The sequence below is a fragment of the Taeniopygia guttata genome, chromosome Z (assembly GCF_048771995.1).
Source record: "Taeniopygia guttata chromosome Z, bTaeGut7.mat, whole genome shotgun sequence".
Lineage (NCBI taxonomy): Eukaryota > Metazoa > Chordata > Aves > Passeriformes > Estrildidae > Taeniopygia > Taeniopygia guttata.
Window position 1 is genome coordinate 23,305,959 of NC_133063.1, and position 16,334 is coordinate 23,322,292.

Below are 16,334 nucleotides of genomic sequence, written 5' to 3' on the forward strand. Positions count from 1 at the left end.
GTATTTTGTGGCTCAAAGCCCCGTTCAGCCTGAGTTTGAATACTTCTAGGGATTCGGCATCCATAACATCACAATTTAATTAGTTAAGTAAAAAAGTTTTCAAATTACATTATGAATAGACCTGTCTATGGGATATGAGTACATATGAGATATTATACTTCTTCTTAACAAATTGAGGTTTAGGGCTAGCCTCCCAGGTGCCATGTGGAAAAGCGCTAGATGTCCTAAAAATCCTTAAGTGAAAGAGTGAGCTGGAGCATATTCATGTTGAACATTAAATGCTCTAAATTTGAGCCATAGGAAACACTAGAGCTCAAGGAAAGGAGGAAAGGAAGACAGGCATCTTGAACCTTTCCAATGCTGATGTGCCATAATAAAGATGAAACATCCATATATACACTTAAGGATAAAGAGCAGGTGGTATCTTCTTAAAGTGATGATGCTCTTTCTTCCCTTCCCTTCCCTTCCCTTCCCTTCCCTTCCCTTCCCTTCCCTTCCCTTCCCTTCCCTTCCCTTCCCTTCCCTTCCCTTCCCTTCCCTTCCCTTCCCTTCCCTTCCCTTCCCTTCCCTTCCCTTCCCTTCCCTTCCCTTCCCTTCCCTTCCCTTCCCTTCCCTTCCCTTCCCTTCCCTTCCCTTCCCTTCCCTTCCCTTCCCTTCCCTTCCCTTCCCTTCCCTTCCCTTCCCTTCCCTTCCCTTCCCTTCCCTTCCCTTCCCTTCCCTTCCCTTCCCTTCCCTTCCCTTCCCTTCCCTTCCCTTCCCTTCCCTTCCCTTCCCTTCTTTCCCAGATCCTCCTTCCATCCCTTTTTCTTCCTTTTCTTCTTTTATTAAAGCGTCATGTCAGAATTGTCTGTATCAAAAACATACGCTATAGGTTGCCATATTCTGTGTAAATCAACTTTCCAAGTGACCTCCTACCTGGATAAAATCACTACAGCATCACTTGAGCAGATAGAAGTTTCAGACATACCATACTTGGATCAGAAGACAGATACTACCTAAGTGTTTTACTGAACCTCTACTTTACTATCAACTTCTGAATGTAATAAAAATAGCATAGTAGCAGTAGTCATCCACATGCATTGTTTTTCCCCACTACTTGCTTCCATAAGATCCGAAAGACCTGCCTAAGCACAAATATTTGTTCCACTGATCAACTTGCACCATTCTTCTAACTTTGCACTCAGGGCTATTGTCTTTGCTCTATCTCCTCTACTGTTTTCTGTGAGGTATCTGAACAAGTATCACTGTACTACTTACATCCAGAACAGTCCAGAACCATCTCAGACTCACACCTTATCACTTTCCAATACATCAATAGAAACACTATATAATCTGCAAAGGAGGATTGACTTGGCTGCATCTAGGTTTATTCTAGAACAGTTCATGACATGGAAGTGATAGAATAAGATTATATCATGTATTTCTCACCAACTTTTGAAAGAAAAGACAAAGTTACAAGAATTGCTGTTAGCTGTTCCAATGGCTCAGGCAATTATTCTAGCCTATCATCAGCAATATACCTATATTTGCACAATTATGATTCCTGATTGAACTTTATGTCCGTAATAAGCAGCTGCCATGATGGAATTTTTTAAAACTTTCCGGCATGAGATTGACTGGAGATGTGTTTTCATCTGAATGAAAGCAAATACCATTCTGAAACAGACTGAGGAATTTACTACCTAGAATTTATATCACCTGCTATCAATGCACAGAGTATTTTCATATAAAAGCATTGCTGAAACATCCTGACATTTCCGTCATTCATCCACTCAGGAATTTGCAACAAATGCCAAAGGTAATTCAAGAAATTGAATAATGTGGTATTTCCAATCTTAACTCCATTTGGAAAGATGTTCCCCGTCTTCATTGCCATGTGATTATTCTCATAAAATACAGCAGATGTTTTACCAGCCAATTAATGAATTACATACAGTTTTCAATTTATATCAGAAGGTAGGCTGGTAGAAAAGTTTACAAAAAAAAAAAATAAAAACAAACCTTGCTATTTTCCAGACTAGAAGAAAAACAAAGGGGCAAATACTGAAATCTACAAGACAAGGGTAAATATCTTACAACACTCAGATATATTGATTTCCTTTCATTAATATAAAACAAACACAACAAACAAGAAAAATGCAAATCCTGAATTTTTTAAAAACTATCCTGCATCTTTGACCATGACAGGCATCAAAAGAACAAACTGTGTTTTTGCTAATATTTAGTCCAATTTTTTCACATGAAAATAAGGAATTTATAACCAGGTTTAAGTTTATATTAGAGATAAAAAAGGATTGCAAGATGGTGTTAAATCTTTTTGTTCACATATAAGAAGCATCCAAATACCTAATATGAACGACTACATCTACCACAATGTCAGAAATTGGATAAAAAGCAACCTCGTTGGCTCCAGCAATACTATGTTCAATTATTTCAGAATAATAATGGACCAAAGTAAAAAATTTGTCTGTTGTGAAATCATAAGAAATGATTCCATTTCTGGAAACCTGAATTCACTGATAAGACAAATAAGCATATCATGCATGAAGGAATCTTATATAGGCTCACATATCTTGCTCAGTTTTCTTCATGTAAGCCAGAAGAAATTTAGGTTTGGTAGCATGCTGTTGGACTTCAAACCCCTGACATATTCCAAATACACTCAGTGGCTTGCTGTCCTTCTCCAGAGGTGATCATTGTTCACTTAAGAGAAAATCACCTCTGCAAATATCTAAACATAAACCTAAAGGAAATCTGCCAGATCCCAGCACTTCCTTCCTGGATTTTTTTAACTGGTTGGGGGTACATCCAGAGGGAATCTTTTGTCATGTAAATATCAGTAAAATATAACAGAAGTAAAGTGGAAAAAGAGTAAATACATTACAAGAAAGAGAAAGATGTGTTGCTGTGTCAAGACTTAAGTGCATTTCTAAGGCTTTGCATAAAGCAAATCTGACCAAAAAAAAGGTTGGATATCCTTCTTCAGATATCACAAGCAACACATGAGCTCCTTTTTAAGATGTCAAAGTGGATGTCTGAACTGGTTGCTCTGCTTTTGAGAAAGAGCAATTTGTACATCATCTTCAAACAACTTATGTTGATGGGATCCTGCCTCATTCATTCTGGAAGAGGGACAGAGTTTGTGATCCCTCCTTTCTGGCATAATTCCTAGTGTCTCTTTTGCTCTCTAAAGAACAAGTAAATCTTGGGTAAATGAGGGATAATGAAAATATACTAAAGTCTTCAAATGATCAAATAATAGAATTATGAGACCACAGAATCCCAGAGTGATTTGTGTTGGACAGAACATTTAAACACCATCTGCACCATGGGCTGGGACATCTTCCACTAGACCAGCCTGCTCAGAGCCCCATCCAGCCTGGCTTGAACATTTCCAGGGATGGGGCATCCAGAGCTTCTCTGGGCAACCATTTCCAGTGCCTCATCGCCTTTAGAGTAAAGTTCTTTCCTATGCCTGTATTAGTTTGGCACAGGCTGGTTTGTGGTAGCAGGGGGGCTACAAGATAGCTCCTGTGGGAAGCTGCCAGAAGCTTCCCACCATGTCCAGCAGTGCCAAACCTGATGGCTCTGAAGATGGAAACGCTGCTGGCCAAGGCTAGGCCAATGAGAGAGGCTGGTAACACCTCTGTGATGACATATTTAAGAAGTAAATCAACACAAAGACATGAGGCTTTGACTTCTGTTCAGAGAAGAGGAGGTGGTGAGAACAAGGTGAAAAGAGCATGGAGACACCCAGGTCAGTGGAGAAGGAGAGGGAGGAAGTGCTCCAGGCACAGAGCCGAGATTCCTCTGCAGGCTGTGCTGAGCCCATGCTGGAGCAGCTGTGCCCTGCAGCCCATGGGGGCACGGGGAATGCAGAGATCCTCCCGCAACCCATGGGGCAGTGCCCGTGCTGGAGCGGGTGGATGCCTGGAGGAGGCTGTGATCCACTGGGAGACCCAGTGGAGAGAGGGCCCTTGCTTCTGGGCTGGAGCAGCCTGTCCTTGGAGGGCTGCACCCGTGGAAAGAGAGAGACCCATGCCACAGCAGTTTTGGGAGGCTGTCTGCCCGTGGGGGCAGTTCGTGCTGCAGCAGGTGGGGTTTGGCTGCTCCTTGTGAGAGTGGACCCACACTGGAGAAGTTCATGGAGAGCTGTCTCCCGTGGGAGGGACCCCAGGGTGTCACAGGGGAAGGATTCCTCTCCCAAAGCAGCAGAAGAAAATCTCAGTGAACAGACTAAAAACCCCCCACCCTGTCTCTCTGTTGGTGGGAATGAGGGAGGGGCTGGGGGAAAAAGGTGTTTTAAGGGCTTATTTTACTTCTCATTATCCACTTCTGACTCGGTTAGTAATAAATTTACTTTGCAATTTTAGTTGAACATGGTTTGCTGTTGCAGTCTTTTCTCCCAGTCCTTACCTCAATCCTGAAGCATTCATTAATATGTTTTCCTTTTCCCTCCTCTGCCCAGTAGCAGGGGAGGGTGAGTGAGCAACTCTCATGGGTGTCTGGTGTTGGGCCAGTATCAAAAACCAACATTGCCCAATCTATATGTATACTTATAGAATTTATAACAATTGTCCCTTGTCCTGCCACAACAGGCCTTCGTAAAAAGGCCTTTCTTTGTCTCTCTGATTTAGAGATTATTGTGAAGGGTCGTATCAAAGTACTTAGGGTAGCTCAGGAAGACACATCAGTATCTCTTCTCTTGTCCACTTATGTAGTTCCTCCATCATTAAAAGCTACTGGAGTGGCCAGCACATTCTGCTCTTGGCGAAGCCATGGTGACTGTCCCTCATCACCTCCCTGTATTCCACTCACTTCAACATCATTTACAGGAGAATCTGTTCCTTATCTTACAGGTTAATAAAGTAAGGACAACTGGTCAGTATTCCCCAGTATTCATCTTTTTTACCCTTTTTAGCAATGGGAGTATTACACCTTTTTCTTCAGTTACTGGGTGCTTCACCTCTCTGGCATGACTTTTCAAATACAACGTGGAGTGAGTGGCTTAGTAATTATATCTTCCTGTTTTCTCAGGACCTTGGGATGTAACTTTTTTCTTCTCATACACTTGTATATATTCCTTAGGTATAGCTATACACTTGTATAGCTTCCTTAGGTGGTCCCCAACTTGACCTTCTCTTAAGATGGGACATTGTTCATCCAGTCCCTGTCTTGAGGTTCAGGGACTTAAGAAATGTAGGAAGATTGACAGCCAGTGAAAAATAATAAAAAATAGTACATCAGCCTTCTCTTTTCAGGGTACATGTACCTGCACTCACTGCCTGTGCATTTCCTCCTTACTCACTCAGTCATGCTTCTATACTGCCTTGTTCCTCCTTTCTTACATGTGGTAACCCAAAGCATTTTAGTTTCAAGAAAAACAGTTGCCATCTCTGTTCTGCTCCTGTATCCCTGTGGGTAATTTTGCAGGGGATCTCTTCCACTAATTCCATTAACAACTAAAACCTTGCTTTCCTAAAATTCAGGGTAGTTTTGACTGAAATCCAATAAAAGTGCAATAGTATAGTGAGTTTGGCAGATTGTTAAATTCATTCTATATCCACATTATTTTCAGTCTTAGAGAAATGAAGACTTCACATATTCTGTGGGACATAGTAGAAAATGGGGGCAAAAATTTATCTTCTTTACACTGCTCTTGCAAAGCTCAGTTAGTATTTAACTACTCCTAATAATAAACTAAAAGCATTAAGTAAGTATTTAAATAGATCCATTTCATTTATTTCACTACCTCTCTTACTGGTGTCGTAACTTCATTTTCATTAATTCTGAATGGGTGATTATTTCACTGAGTGAAGCAATGTGACAGCTGGCTTCCATCCCACATCCCACCATTGCTTGATGTGGCACAGAGTCTTGGTCACATTGTATATTAGTACCTGACTATCAGGCACTAATATAATCTCCCTCAATGTTCATTTGCGGCTACATCCTTGTCCAGAATATTAAATTTTGTAACATTTTGCATTGACTGTGTCTAATAATTAGCTTGTAAGGAACCCACTATTACTATTATCCTATGACAAACTGAGCTACCTGGTTTTTCTAAAGGTGTGGATGCATGACTCAACCCATATAAAAGTGGTTTAAGCATGGCACTACACTGATAAATTTACCCTAGATAAATCACAGTTAAATGTTGATAGTTTTTCAAGTGCTTATTTTTCCATACTTTAAAATAAAATCTGCTTATTTATATACAGCTGTCACAGCATGATTTCCTCTGGCTTGAAGTATCACCTCTATTCATGTGATTCTGAATGCAGTTACCTTTAACAACCAATGTTAGCATAGAATAAATGGATTCTAAAAGTTAAACAACAGTTGTTTGTACAGTAGACTTTGTTAGCAGATTTAGCTTTGTTCTAGGCAAACAATCAGTTATATGTAATCAGTTAGGAACATACCTGCAAGGGAAAATTTGACATCACTACTCTTCTGTCTTTATCTTCTTAAATCTCCTATTATGGCTATTTTTCTTTCAAGGTTTTATAACAAATAATGACCTAATTTCCCTTCTTTTCAGTGTACCTGTGGTTAGTTTTCTAAAATTTGTAAATATTTTGTAGTTTAATCTTGAAAGGGTAGTGGAAGTACATCTCAAATGCATGTAATATAATATCAGCAAAACCCTCCAGAGAAAAAAGGACAACTGATAGACTTTCTTAAAACATTTTCATTTGCTAGTACCTCTGTTTCTGTAAAAAAAGTATTTTTGCACTAAGAGAGATTAAGTTCTGAAATTATGCATCTCACTAAAGACTGTATCTGCAGCTTATTCATCAGGTCTTTCTGCACAACATGTCAGAATTTAGTAGTGAGCTACTAAATCCCTACTTTAGTAGGGCTCTACTTTCAGTCTCTGCTTAATACAATAAGGTATGAACAAAGAATGCAAATCCACCATTTTCCTACACAAAATTCTTAGGCAACAATCTAAGGATGGAATGTAAATTCTAATTAAACTCAATTTTTTTGCAAGTCTTTTTTTATTACCACAGACATATGACATTTTTTTCTCACAACAAACAAGTAAACAAATAAAAGGTAAGTACAGGAAAAATCCCAACCCTTCAGAGATATCCCAGAGGCAAAAGGGCAAGAAGAAAAATTATTTAAAGACACACAAAAAGCCATAAGAGAAATATAGACAATTTCCCAAGGACAGTTGAGTTATCACAGTCAAATTAATGACAACTGGATTACCTGCACTGAGGCACCAGTGATCACTTATACATATGTTCAGCCATTTCATCTATGAAGATTCAAAGGATAATGTATATGTAGGATAGCAGCACACAAATAGAAGACAGAGATACAAAATGAATATTTTCTGTTCTGAGACAATTAGAAACCATTTTCAGTGGTATGCAAAATATGGCATCACTCTAGGTAAGATATTGTTATGAATAATTTGTCTTCAAAACACTGACATTAATTATTGTTTTATTAATCAAGCACTGTCCTACCAGAGGTAGAGACGACCATCCTGTACACATGGGAAAGGCATTATGTAAACAGCAGTGACCCAAAAGCTTACCTCATCCGCAGTCTGCAGAGACCATTTACTGCATGAGAGTTGAAGTTTTGCTAAGGATGCAAACTTGCATAACTGGATTTGTTGCCTATTTCCATTCACCTGGATGAAATTAAGTCTCCAATATAAAGGTATTTGTTTTATGAATTTGTGCTTTATACCAAGGTATATAGAGTACTTCAATGACAGCTGTGTTACATATCTTTATAATATGTAGCTCTTTCACTGGGACTCTTTTTTAAAATTGAAATTTATCTTGGTGCTAAAAAAAAAATCTAGGAAATAGTGATGAATAAAATTGCAGCCTGAAGGAAATAACGGGCTGATTTCTATTGTCAAAGGAGCTGTTCAAAGGCTTTCATCCTTTTTGCTGCTAGTATGCTGCTCCATTTGCAAAGTAAAATCTCCATGCAGCTGTCTAGTGTATGATGCAGTCTGTACTTTCACACATGCAAGAGAATAAAGAGAAAGTTTGTATCTTGTTTTTCCTAAATAACCCAAAACCAAACCAATACAAAAAATAATAAAAAAAAAAATGGTAAAAGGAAATTAGGAATATGTGGCAAAAACAGAGTAAATTGTGCTCAAATAAAAGAGCTCAGAGCCTGGAATCAATTTACCTATCTAAAATACTTCATCAAGATATATTATGCTGACCTTTATGATTTGATATTTACTATTGTTGCTTGCCAGTAACAATATCATTGTGTTATAGAAGTATAAGCAAGAAGACTGCATGACTCAAAAGGGTTTTGTACAAATTGAAACAACATTTTCTCACAGATCTATGAATGGCAGGTAGTGATGGTCTAGCATCATTCAGGCATGGATAATGAAAAATTTCAAGATAAGTTTGCCACAATGCAAAAGCTTAGGACGTTAATTTAAGTCTATTCCTGTATACAAGGAAGCCCAAGTACTTTATCATGAGATTACAACCACAGACCAATCTTATCTTTTTATGTAACTTTTATGCCAAAGATCTAAAATTAACTGTGTTAGCATGTAACTAATCTCAAGATTCAAGTCCCTGCTGAATTTGGACCTAATGCAGATGAAAAGATTGACAAGCTAAAGAAAACCCCACAGTCTAATTTCCCATGCAAAGCTATTATAAAAGTATATATCCAATCATGCAGGATGAGAAATAGTTTTTCAACTCACTGAAGTCACAGGAAATCGAGTACTTTACAGGATGTGGGGTTTGCTTTGTTTATTTTTCAGTGCTTCACACTAGGAGGTAACAGCATAAGTCAAAGAATAAAGTTTAAAAATTATTTTGTTTTACTACGTCAGAAATTTTCAAATTCAAAGGACAGGACACTGTAGAGCAGGACACCATAAGCCAAGTGTCAGATTTCAGGAGAAAAAAGTAGACATCACATTTTATTGTATTAATTTTTATTGCCTTTGTGAAGCAATATGAAAACAGCTCTCGAACTAATGAAAGCAGTATGAGCAGATTGAGGAAAATTCAGTAGAATGATATAGAGAGCCACTAAACATGAAGTCAAAGGTAGACTACCTTATGTTCACCATAAATAAAACTAGTAGATTTGACAGGTTCTGTTCAAGTTAATGTCTTTGATACAAAGGTTAAAAGCTGAGATTTTAGTTAATTTTCTCTAATTTTGAAGAAAAAACTTTTAAAATTCAGAAAGAAAATTTTAAAGCCTATCCTCTTAGTAGGCCCCGAGGTCGGTCTCTCACAGTTTCTTTTCAAAGAGTTGATAATATATATTTTCAATGCTTTTCTTTTTCTTTTTTTTTTTTTTCAAAATACTTTGATTCCTTTTATTATTACCTGTAAGCCAAATATTCCACACTCAGAAAAAGGACGGACTTTGTAGGCCCCTAGCATTGTCATAAAATGAGACCTTCGAATTCATGGAACATTTCCATGCTACAGACTATTTTGAAGTCCTCCAAATTCTTGTCCATGCTTTTCTTTGTAAAGATTGCTTTGAGAATATATTAATTTACATCAATTAAAGAATTTACATAAGAGCAGTTAGCATGGCAAACACTTCTACAAGAGAATGTAGCCCCCTGTGACAGACTGCAAAGCTGCACCCTTCAGTAATGCCACATAGAGCTTAAGGTGGGGGCAAGCCTTTGGATTGCTCTTGCCTCAGCAACAGGTGTTTATTGATTTGTTATTTTACAAAAGCACCATGTGCTTTGCTCAGGGCAAATCCTGGAATCCTTAGACTAGGCCTTTGCATTTACAGTATTCATTTTCATGAGCAAGATCAATAATGTAGTTGGTGTGACAAAGAGCTCTACAAAAAAATGCTGGTGTGACTCTGCAAATCAGTTGGAGCCAGTAAGTCGCCATTTCCGTTCAAAGAGCTTAGTATTTCTTGTTATCAAAGAATGAAAGAAAAAGGATCACGCAATTAAGACTAATTCAGAACTCCACTGATGTACTTTAATTTAAAAGATATTAATAAGCTTTCAAAGAATTAATTTGTGTTGCATTTTCCATTTTATATGAATGAGGCAAATGCTCCATCCTAATAACATCTTGCCTTTTTAAAAATACTGAAACATCCATCACAGACCAAATTACCCAGATGTGTTGTTGTAACAAACACAGTAGATCTACTCAGAAAAAAAGCTATTATTTTAACCTGAGGGTGGCAGAATTTTGTTTTACCATATTATATTTTAAAGGAGCATTAGGACAGTCCTGTTTGATAAACGAATACTTCATCACAATACCCCTGAAAAACAATACAGATTTGGGCCCTAATTCTTCCATCTTACCTATGCAGATAAACCTCTCCAAGGTCTCCTGCACAAGCCTGTTCAGCAAGGGATGTTTAACAGGGCTCCCATGCAGTGAGTATGTGTGGTTGAGATACAGCTCATTGTAACACATGCCCAAGTTTCAGCTCGCTATGCGATGTTATGAATTTCACTGAAAACATCATCTCACTCAAGTACACGGAAGCTCTCGAGAAGCTTACAATCACAATCGGCACCCTCGCCTTGGAGTCTTCCTTAGCAGGATCTGCCTTGTGCCATGCCTAGCACCCATCCCTCGGAGGATCCCATGCCGTGTCCCCCGGCTGTCCCGAGCTGGGGTCACCACCCACCCCCACACCTCGCAGGGGAGTCTGCAGTGCCTTCCCCTCACTTGGCTGACCACCGCTTGCGGCCCCGCAGCCACAGCCTTTCCTCTCCGGGCACGGAGGGCCTCCATCCCCCGGGGACTGATCGCACACCCGCTCGCTCCTGCCCGAGGGGCGCTGCGTTCCCTCTCTGAGGGCTCGCAAGTGTCGGGTCCCTCCAAGCGGACACCGAACCCATTGCGTGCGGACCCCAGCCCCATCACTGAGAACACGAAGCCCTTCCCTGAGGGCTCCAGGCCTTCCCCAGCCTCTCGCCTGCCGCCGCAGCGGGCACCGCCCCCGGCGCGGCGCGGCTCGGAGCAGAGCGGGCGCAGACAGCGCCCCCCGGCGGCGCCGCGCGGCGCACCGGCCGGGCTGACGTGAGCGCCGCCGCGTCCCCCGCGCGGGGCGGGCGGGGCGGGGCGGGGCGGGGCGGGGCGCGCGGGGGGCGGCCCCGGGGCGGGGCAGGAAGGGGCTCGCGGCGGCTCATCCCGGGGTCGGTGTCGCCGCTGACAGCGGCCGCGCAGGGCGAGCGGGAGTCAGCGGAGCGGTGCGCCTTCCTTCCGTGAGTTCCACCTCCGCCGCGTTCGCCCGGGCACGGGGGCTGCGGGAAGGGGAGGAGCGGGTGCAGAAGCAGGGGGTGCTTTGAGTTGCGGTGATTCTCCCGAGCCCCGCGGCGGTGCCGGTGCCGCGCCTTGGCCGGACGCTCTCCCGGCCGTGCTCGGCGCTGCCCGGGCACACGTGCGGCGGCGGCGGCGCTCCCTTCGCGCTGGCCCGAGGCGCGGCGCCTCCCCTGGATGTCTCGGCGCGGCTTCCCGGAGACGCCCGCGGGCCGCTTAGCGCCGCCGGGGCCGCGGCCGTGCGGGTGCCAGGAGCAGCTCTGGCTGCGGACTGCGGCGGCTGCGGCTTTGGGAGGCGGGGGTAGCCCCATCCCGCCCTCCCCGTCCCCGGCTGAGCACTGCCGCCGCCGCCTGAGGGGGTGGATGCGGCGGAGCCTCCACTCTCCCCCCGGGACTTTGTGTCCCGTGCAAAGCCGACGTGAGGGACGAGCTCGCCCGGGACGGCCGGGGCCCGGCGCGCTCCCCGCCGCTGAAGTTTCCCGCGGCGCCCGGCACGAGCCCCCGCGGGCGGCGAGGGAGGCGGTCCCGGGGCCGGCGCCTCCCGCCCGTCCTGGGGTCCGGCTGAAGGCGCCGGCGGTGGAACATGGCTGAATGCGGGGAGGCAGAGCCCCTCCGGACTTCGGCACTGGCCGCTGGCGCTGTCATTTCTTCACCTCTGGGTGTCCAGCTATGGGGAACGTTCGGGTGCTGTCATTTTGTTACTTTCGACTTCCAGCTGTTTCGAGTAGCGTATTGTTCCCGATAGTCCCTGGGAGTGGCTTTTTTTGTTTGTATGTTTATTTTTTTAAATTTTTTTTTAATTTTTTTTTTGGTGAGGCTTCACTCCTCATTCTCCTTCTTTAAAACGCATGTAATTAATTTCAGGCATTACTATCAAAATACATATTTTTGTATTTTTGTGTATCAATCTCTTACAAATTGATTCACACATATATTTGAATGTGCCATATAACTATCCACTTACCAGAGCGTGGTTTTGCTCTGATATCTGCTATATGAAGAGGTGAGTCCCAAAGCTCTTCAGCAATGGTAAAGCCATGGTCAGTTCTCCAGTTGACTTAAGACTGCAAACACAGAGGTGCTGTGATGGGCAGTTTGGTAGGTTTTTCTGTAGGCTGTTGTTACATTGCCTGCTGTATGCTTGCAGATGAGTGTTCTTATAGATTGGAGTAAAAAAACCTCAAACACTGGCTTTAATTAGAATTTTTAAGCTACTTATTAAAGAAAAAGTGTTTGGCATGGAAATGCCAATGCTTACAAGACAACAGGCGTTTTGGTATCACAAATCTCTGTGATCTGTCACTTAATATGAATCAGGTGTTTTGTTTCCTTTTTGATTTGGGGCACTCCTATGTCTTTGCAGGGGATCTCACATTAAAAACATCAGTAATAAATATATAGCTTTCATAAATTAGCAGTTTAATACCAAAATTTTAACTGAACTTAATACTTTGAAGTACTTATGTGTTGCATGCTTATTTATAGTTCTGTTCTGTAGACCTGAAATCAGGAGTCTGTCTTGTACTGTAAATCTGAAATCAGGAGCTAGTTTTCAGATAGGTTTGCTGGAAGACTGAAGCTGACTAGTTTGCTGGCCAGTGCATGCAGAAAAAACCAGAAGATGGGTTGAATTTAGGCCTTAGGTACTCAGTTAGCTTCTTTGATGTGGTGATCTCACTGTTGAGACAGGTGAAAATGAGAGATCTCGGAGGTATGGGCTAGCAAGTAGCCAAAAGAAGATACTTCCTTTGACATATGGAGGCAGAGGTCTGCACAAGTGTATGTGCAAGAAAGCTTAAAGTAATCTCAAAGATTACTTCAGTCCACACCATTTTGATGCTTTATCTGTTTTCTTGTCAGGTGAGAGAGTCTCAGGGCTCCCAAGTGTCAAATAATACACGATAGGATTGAATCTGCTTGTTGTGGAGGTTATTTCCCTGCATGTGGCTGATACCCTAAAATGGCCAGAGGGCATGTTTTGTCTTGATTCCTTAGAGGTGAATCCAAAGGAACTCTGTTGTAAAATGCATACTTATTGAAGATAATTCTTATCATATTGCTTCTGTTTTACATGTAGTGGCTCAAAAAGTGCCAAGAGATTGGGATTTGTTCTGAAGTTCTTATTTTATAGCTTGACAGAAGTATTCATGTTGCACACTCAAAAATGATGGTATGCACAATGCAATTAAGACTGTACTTTAAAAGAATTTCATAACTTGCCAGGCTTCCATTTAATCCATTTAATTGGATCTGACCATTGCTTGTGATAATCAAGATGACTAAATCTCATGGGGTGTTTATAGTAGCACTATCCAAAGTTACAATTACTGCAAACAGAGTTTTGAAATGTATCACAAATTAGGCCAAACAAGCTAGAAAAAGTATTTCTAGTGTATACTATTAAAACAATTGCTAACAAGTAGGATTAAATACTTCAAAGAGTAGGCTATACCATATTTATCATATTCTGTTCAGTACTAATAGGTTATACCATGTTAGTTGTCTTGCATCTTGAGAACAAGATATAGTGCTGGCTGATCTCAGCAAATTGCTGCTAAACTGGTTTACCAGCTTAGTCTAGTATGACAGTCCATATAGTCAAAATATTCTGAATAACTTAAAAGATGTCTCTACTTAAGGCATCCAAATTCAATCTAATGTTAAAGTGGCAGAAAGAAACACTGGACATTTTCTAACTAGTAAGAAATGTTTTCTTCATGCTTCGTAGCTTGCGCCAATCAAATTAATGAAGGTGTTTTTCAAAGCACAACTGTTTCCCTCCCTTTTCCCCTCCCTTTTTCCCTGTCCCACTCCCGTCTTTTTTCTCCTCCCCCTTTATTTTTTTGTCCTCTTCTTCCTCTCTCCTTTTTACCCTTATTCTTTTTTCTTTTCCTCCTCTTTTACTCTTTCTTTCCACAATACCTTTTTCATTGCCTTGCCCCACTTATGTCGCATCCCACCCACCTTTTTAGCTTTCCCCCCTCTCTTTTGCTTTTCTGCACTACTTTTCACCTTTTTCTCACCCTTTCACACTTTCCCTCCATTCCCCCCTTCTTTTTCTCCTCCTTTTTCTTTTTATCTCCTTTCTAAGGCAGTCAGAACATGAAAAATTGAAATGCATGGGGCAGCAGAAAGACAGTGAGAATTGACAACATACTCCTTAATGAATAATTCTCTTAATTTCTCTGTTATAAGTGAAGGACTCTATTTCCTTTTCTGTCAATCTTGCCTGTGCTCAAATTCAATTTCTTCCAATGGGCCAAGGTAAGGAGTAGAGGGTGTTGTTTATAAATTGTTCAGGCATGCTGAATCAACTAAAAGTGTTTTCCCACAGAGAGATGTAAAAGTTTTAACTGAAAAACTTGATACAATAGATCTCAAATTTTATGAGTTACTTTATAACTTATATGAAATGAATATTTCAGTGTGAATTTGTATTAAAGGTATGTGGGAATGCAAGTGTGGAGCACTTTCGTTATGACAACATTCTGGAAGCATAAAATAAAATCGAGTAGGATTTTGAGATACAACTTGGGACCATGTGAGCAAAGAACAAGTACTCACAAAAATCATGTAGTCTATATGGGAAGCAAAATGTATTAGTGTTGGTTAGTGTCGTTTTTTGAAGCACTGTTTTTAAGGTATGCATCTGAAATTTTGGGGTTTACTATTACTGGTGTTGAGAAACATAAGCTGGGTAGAGATTCTCTGTCAAATCTGTGTGAGAATGTGAATGAAATTGAATACTAGCCTCTGAAAGAATATACATAGATTGTATATTAAGAGATGCAAGAAGAAAGCAAGCTTTTCCAATTTGTTTACTAGGCAAAGGTCAGGCAATGTGTTTCTAAGGAAGACGCTTAGCAGTCGTTAGTTGGAAGAGCTCTGTTGCAGCAGTACTCCAAGCCCTGTGAGCACTTTCTGTGTGTTATAGAGGAAGGGCTTTTCTTGCTTTCCTACCACCCATCAATGTTTTATTGACAGTGAAAATACTCAGCAGAGCCCACCGTTTTGTGCAAAGAGCAAAGTGTGTTTTGCAATAAATAATAACTCTGGCCATTCATGATGCTGTGATGAAGTTCCTGCATTTTAGGCAACAGATGTAACTTGGCAAGTGCTGTGGTTTAACATACCAAGGTTCTGCAATAGCCAAACAGAGTGTGTCACCATATGAGATGAGAGTTTAAAGTGCAGCAGCTCACAAAGGATAACTGGATAGTTATGACTTGACTTCTATTTTTGAGCAATTTAATTTTCATAAACTTGTATTTGAAATCTCATAGATTTTTGTCATTCTGTCATACTCTTGCTTTTGCAGTCCTACATTTATGAGGACCAGGACAGATGGCTATCTCGTCAATATGATTACTTACAGTGTTAAGGGAGAAAGGGATGCTGTTTACCAAGTCCTTACTTTGTATTTGGGTATATTCTTGACTGGTAATGATGTTGCGTGATCTTTGCTGCATTTATCTTCCCTTTGGACAAAGAATGCTGAAGGTGATGTTGAGTCATATCCTATTTGCTGATCCATGAATGTGGTATGATCTCATACTCCATCACTGCCTCCCAGTTCCACTCCATGGTTATCAATATCCTTTTTTGGATCTTATGGTTCCACTTGGTTGTTTCAGTCCTGTTCTAGTATTTTAGTCTGTGCTGTTGTGCATTTGTGGTCCTAATGTACTAATACAAGTAAATTTCTTTACTGTAGAAATCCCTACAAAACAATAGTATCTCAAAAGTTTATCTTTGTAAAATTGTCTATCTCTGTGTCAGAGTCCCTAGTGCATAGGGTTAATCAAGACTTAAATAAGCAAAAGAAAAAGTTTTCTTCTGATGGTCTTATGTTGCAAGTGGCCTGCTTCTGTGTGTGTATGCCTCAGGTCCTCATACTTGAAAAAAAAAGGGATTATTAATCTTTAGTACTTGGGAACAAAAAGGGATTATGAGGAAATGTTTATATTTAACTTAAGGTTTGTGAAATTTTTCTTTTTTTTTTTTTTTTTTTTTAAGCACAGGACCAGGTTAACACTAGAG